Genomic DNA, 6,445 nt, shown 5'->3' on the forward strand with positions numbered 1-6,445 from the left:
CTCCTCACCCATCTCTCACCAGCCTGGGAGGCGGCTGAAAACGCCATGGCACGCCTTAGTCTTCAAAGCAGCATCTTGTTCTTTGACGCTTTAAAGGGGCCTTCCGTGGCAGATTTTCCCAAGACAATGCCTCCTTTGATCGCTTGACTGCTGCGTCCGTGAGCGTTGATTAGGGATCCATGCGAAATGAAATCCTTGACAACTTCCACCTTGTCTCCATTTCTTAGGATGTTGTCTGTTGGTCTAGTTGTAAGGATTTGGGTGTTGTTTATATTGAGTGGTAATCCATACAGAAGGCTGCAGTCCTTGACCTTCAGCAGCAAGTGCTTCAAGTGCTCCACACTGTGAGCAAGCCAGGCTGTGCCATCTGTGTATGGAAAGGCTATTAACAAGCCTTCCTCCAATCCTGATGACACCTCCTACCCTGTGTGGTCCAGCTTCTCTGATGATTTGATCAGCCTACAGATTGAATACATATGGTGAAGGTCTACAGCCCTGTACACACCTTTTCTGATTTTAAAGTATGCAGTAGTCCCTTGTTCTGTTTGTATAATTGCCGTATGTTGCATGTACAGGTTCCATAAAAGCCCAAGGAAGTGTTTTAGAATTCTCATTCTCCAAAATATGCTTTTTAACTTATGATCCAAGTAGTCAAAAGTCTTTGCATAGTAAATCAAACACAAGTAAATACCTTCCTGATAGTCTCTGCTCTTAGTCAAGATCCAGCTGATGTCAGCAATGATAACCCTTGTTCTTTGTCTTCTTCTGAATCCAGCTTGAACCATTTATTCAGTGTCCTCTCACTGAATTAACTAGAGATATAGAAAAGCCATTAGTCAGTCAATGCGTTCATGAGACATGAACCAGTCATTGAATCAGCCCAAGGTACTTTGGAATGGTGTGCAAAACTACAGAATTGCATAAGGCATGGCCCCTGCCCTAAGAATGGCTGAATCCAACACATGAAAAGATAAACAACTCAAACATCAAACAACACAAAGGCACGGAGTTCAAGGCGTACTTATAAGAACTTTTTATCATGAAATGTATAGAGCAAATGGGCTTACCATTCAAAAAGTCATTCACACTTTGCTTTGTGACATCGGTGACAATTCCCATAGAACAGCACTTTCCCCCTTCCTTCCCTTTTCTGTTTCCCTTCTTTTCGATCCATTCCTGCCTTCTGAGCTCTATCCCTTGGAAAACACTGCCCTTTAAATCTCATATGGTTGCTTGGTGTAAGGAGTGCGTACCATTGTGATGGTATTGCTCACCTTATAGGCCCACATAATTGAAAGTTAAGCCACAGGAGTGAGTTCCGTTTCAGGCTTGTAAGGTGTCCAGGAGCCATGGTCTTGGGAGTTCCATCGGTGTCCATCAGACCAATAGGCTTGGTCTTCTTTTTATTATCTTGAATTTTGTTCTTCATTCCCCCCCCCCCCACTCTTTTCAGGACCTCCCACTGTCATCCTTCTGCAGGGGCAGAAGCCTCCAGCCCCATGCTGTCCAACTCTAGCCATGTGTGGTTATTTCAATTGAAAACTAACTCAAGTTCAATACAAAGTCTGTCCCTCAGTTCCACAGACCACATTTCAAGTGCTCAATAGCCCCATGCAGCAAATGCCTATCACCTTGGGCAGACACGGAACACTGGAGGAACTCCTACCACGAAGTCCTGCTCTACATAATTATGGCCCCCCGCTGTTTGAATTCCCCCCCCACACACACAGAGTAGTATCTCAGGTAATAGCTGAGGCTTCACAGCTGAAGACAGTGTGGAGCAGAAGCAAGCCATTCATCGCTCTGGATCTCGGGCAAATCCCTGACCTAAAGGGTCCAAGAGGATAACAGGGTGATTGCTTTATACAGCTAAGGTTTGGCTTGTTTGTGAAAGAGCGGAAGTAACTGGAACAAGCTTCTTTGAATAGGAAAACAAAAGCTTTCTCTGAAACTACCTCATAACTGACTTCTGCTTGTGTCCCATTGGCAAGAGAGAGGTACAAGGTCACCACTACCACAATGAATCCTGGGAAACACAGTTAGTGGCTCTTAGAGCCTCTTTAGTCTGGGAGACAAGATGAAGGATATGGGACATAGATGAGATAGCAAGAATGTTTGCCACAGTGGTTTTCAAAAGGATATATATATATATATCCACCCATCCATCTTTGTCGCTACCTATGCATGTATGCATGTGGGTGTGTATATGACGGGCTACAAAAACTTCATGGAGCAATGGAATGGAAGCATCATGGAATTTCTCGTGACTTTTTAAACACCCCCTAATAGATGGATATGTGAACTGTATTCTACTTTAGTAAACAGAGCTATGTAATCACAGATGCAACCCCCGCTTTAAATTTATGTGTAGCTACGAGAGAGAACTCTCCTTTTCCTTAGTGTGATGTGTAATGGTTGAAATCTAGAGTTTTTATATTTACTTATAAAGTTAGTTCACAGAGAACTTCAAACAAATGCTCTTTGTATGGAGAACCTTATGAACAGGGTATCGCTCCTAGAATCAGTCCTAAATCTCTTACTGAAATCAAAATCCCCATCCCTGCCTCGTGGAGAGAAAGTTCATGATTTGGTTTGGACCTTTGTTCATCAAGATAATGAGGAGCAAGCACATTATTATAAAGAGAAGTTCTATTCTGAGGCCAAGTTGCTTCAGTAGAATTGCCTGTTCTAAAGATAAATGGGTTTGTTCAAGGTTATCTCGTTATCTTTTAAGTACAAATGTCTGTGTGCTCATCTGTTGTAGAAACTGTGTAGCCTCTCTACTATCCCCCACAACAGCCAAAGGACACCACACTGAGGCTCCCTCCACTCTGAGGGCCTTCCTCTGAGAAACGTTTAGGAAAGAATGAGTTGGCTTCATTTTCAATAACTCAATGAATAGTTTATCAGTTTTTATGAACAATTTTTAATGTGCACGCTATTATTTGTGTTGTGTGGCTGTCTAAAAGGAAATGAATGGCAACAATAAGAACAATGCTCCATTTGTAAGTTGCCTCATTTTTAAATGAAGGCAAAGGACCAAGGGAACCTTCCTACATAAACATTCCCAGTGGAAAAAGACGAAGAATTTGAAAGGTGAGGACATCACTTTCTCAGGTATCAAGAGTGTGTGTTGTGTTTGAGGGAACGTTAATAAAGTAGTACACATAAAAAAAAAACCCAACTATGCCTTACAATGACATTGTGATTTGTTTACCAAACAATCTTTATTGTAAGAAACTCAACTCTCCCCCAGGAATTATGTGGGTTGCAAAGATGTAAGGAAAAGGGCTGAGGTTTTCAGTGTCTCTGGGCCCCAGTGGCATGGTGGTTATACATTGGGCTGCTAACTGCAAGGTCAGCAGTTCAAAACCACCAGCCACTTTGCAAGAGAAAGATGGAGCTTTCTACTCCCATAAATAGTTACACTCTTGAAAATGCACAGGGGCAGCTCTGCCCTGTCCTATAGGGTCACTGTGAGTTGGCATCGACTCAATGGTAGTGAGTTTAGTTTTTGGTGACCTTTCCGGGTGGCTAGGCCTTGGGATGCTGACCACAAGATGAGCCACTAAAGCCCACCAGCCACTCCATGGGAAATATTTACAGTCTAGAAACCCCAGGGAGCGTTTCAACTCTGTCCTCCAGGGTCACCGTGCGTTGGAACCGACAGGATGGCATGGACTGTGGTTGGAGCTAACTTTCCCAGAGAGAGGAATACCTCCTTGGTTGCGAGATCACCCGGAACGTAATACCAGATACCTATTTTTTTTTCTGTCCTTTCTAAATCTATCTAATCATTTCACTCCCCACATTGTTCCAAAGTAAATGTGCAATAGTAAGAAGCCCCACAAGGGTCCATGCATGGGCAGAACTTGCATGAGGGAAATATTAGACCTCAAGACCGGCAATGTTTCAAAAAGACCCAATTATTCACTTTAGAGGCTTTGAGTTATCAATGTGAAAGTTTTTATTGAATGAAGTAGTAGAAATGATCTAAGTCAAATCTTTTTACAGGTGAAGAAACCAAAACTTAGAACCAGGGGTAAAAGTCAGGTCTCCCCACCCTGAGGGCTCCGTGTTTTTCACTTCCCAGGAGACTCTGGGGCCGCTGCCCATGTGCCTGCGGGGAGTGTGGGTGTTGGGGCTTGGCTGGAACCCTCCTCCTATTCCTGGTACTAGCCGGTGGTGATGGGTCGACAATACTGTGAATGCATTAAATGCCAGTCAACTGCACCCTTGACGAGAAAGCACATGTGCATGTTCTGTGAGTGTCAACTCCATAAAACACACAGTAACAAAACTCTATTTACTGTTATTGATATTTCATCAATGCCTATCAGATGTCTGCTCTCATCTTTTAGGTCTGGAGTTAAGAGAAGGAGATTGAGTGTGTGCTTCCCCTTGGGAGGATTTTGGGAAAGCATAGATAAGCTTGACAAAATGACAATTCATCTATCTTTAGACATTGTCATCTCAACCAAGCCTGCCATGCCCCCCTAATTATTGAGATAGTTTCCAAGTCATCAGTGAAAACAACACACACACAACACACACACACACACACACAGTGCTGAAATCCTGAACATTTATGCAGAAATCTTATTTTTCCTGATGGGAACAGCAACGATGCCTCCGGGGCTCATGAAAAATCATGAACGTTTCTCCTGGTAAATCATTCCCCCAAACCTGCGTTCTTGACATTTCTGTGCTCAATTAAGTATAAAATCTTAAAAACTCGTGCTTATTACAAGGAAATTAATGTTCATTAGAGAAAAAATAGGAAACACTGGTGAGCCCAAAAAGCGGGAAAAGCCCTGAACAAATAATCCCCATGATAAAGTTTATAACACCGCGTAAAGAGCATTTTAAAGTGAGAAGTTTGCCATCGTTTTACACTCTTCTCTGCGGACCCCTAAAAATCTAAATACTGACTGATCCGAATTCCAGGAGCCAATGGGTAACTTCTATATTTTTCAAACAAGCAAACAAACAAAAACCCCGCTTGAATTTAGCAATCTGTACGATAAACATAGGCTCAGTCACCTGCTCTCTCCCCAACCCTCTGACCCGTCCCCATCTCACGCACAGCAGGACTTTAGAAATCTCCCTTCTCCGTGCAGTTCCTTCTAAAAGGACAGCAGCAGGCGCGGGCCCAGCCAACCGCCTGGAGGCCTAGCAAGTGCAGCTCAGGGCGCACCGCGGGGGTGCCAGGGCCAGCTCTGCGGGCGCCCTGCTCTTCGGAGAGTTGCCGCTTCACTTTCTTAGGGCAGGTCCTCAAACGAAGGTCCACAGTTTCGAGGGGGAAGGCGGCGCCCCAACGAGTGTTTTTCCAGGAAGAGCTCCCTGCAAGTGGAAGAAAGGGGAAAGCCAGGCGCGATGGGCGTTTCATTCAACGCTTCTCTTTCTCCACCTCCCATCCTTGCCTGGACTTTCTCTCCTTCTCCCAGTCCCAGTTTGACGTCTGTCGCCTGGATACCAGACAGCCAATGACCTGGTTGCTAGGGCGAAGCGTGGCCAATCAGGCGTCGTTGCTATCGGTAGCTAGTATTTTTAGCAGAGAGGGACGCTCGGCTTCACGCCCCGTGTTAACTTCGTGTTTCTCCGTTGCAGGTGGTGGAAAAGGCGCACCCTCCAGGATGCCCGGCCCCCCTTAATCCCTCCTTCCTCACACCCTGTTTACCGCACATATTTCAATCGACAATCATCTTACACGCACTTTACCCGAAGGCACCGTGTTTATTATGTGAACGTATGTTAAAGTAGCCATGTGAAATCCACGATGACATAGATACATACGCAGTTTGGCAGCGGGTCACCACGCCCTAAGCACAGAGGCCTGAGATGGGACTTTGGAGTAAAACGTGGCTTTTTCTTACAGTCTCAAGCCACCCACGTCTCCAAGTTGCAGCTGGGTCGCACGGGGAGGTCTGATGTGCGGATGCGGAGGCAGTTAAACTGTCACCTGGGTGGGAGGTGTGGCAAAGGGTGGTCTCCCTTCCCCACCCCCAGGCTGGCAAGGCAGCTTTGGTTCTGCAGTTGTCACTCTCTGGGTGGCAGTTGGTCTTGGCCCTTGAAGCAATTAATAAGTCAATCAATCGAGTGCTGCACGAGTCCCGGTCGTTCGCCCTTTCTCTCGGCTCCTTTGAGGTGGGCTGGAGGCCGACGCGGCAGCTCCTCCACGAGTGGGATTTTCCTCGGCCACAGTACCACCCGGGTAAGGGTCTTTTTGTCAGCTCTCCCCTCCCGCTTAGGGTCTTGAACTCGCCCCATTTTTCCTCCCCAGCAGCTACGCCACCTCCACCGCTCCCCTCCCCCTTCTCTCCCGGGCTCTCCGCTCCGCCCGAGCCTCAGCCCCACCCCTCCCCTTTGCCCTCACAGGCACGTCTATCTTCCAATCCCGTTCCAAATCTTCTCTTAAGCCCGCCCCTAGCTACTCAAGGCCGTC

This window comes from Echinops telfairi, unplaced genomic scaffold (genome assembly GCF_000313985.2).
Source record: "Echinops telfairi isolate 266 unplaced genomic scaffold, ASM31398v2 ScPeMD7_7458;HRSCAF=8496, whole genome shotgun sequence".
Classification (NCBI taxonomy): Eukaryota; Metazoa; Chordata; class Mammalia; order Afrosoricida; family Tenrecidae; genus Echinops; species Echinops telfairi.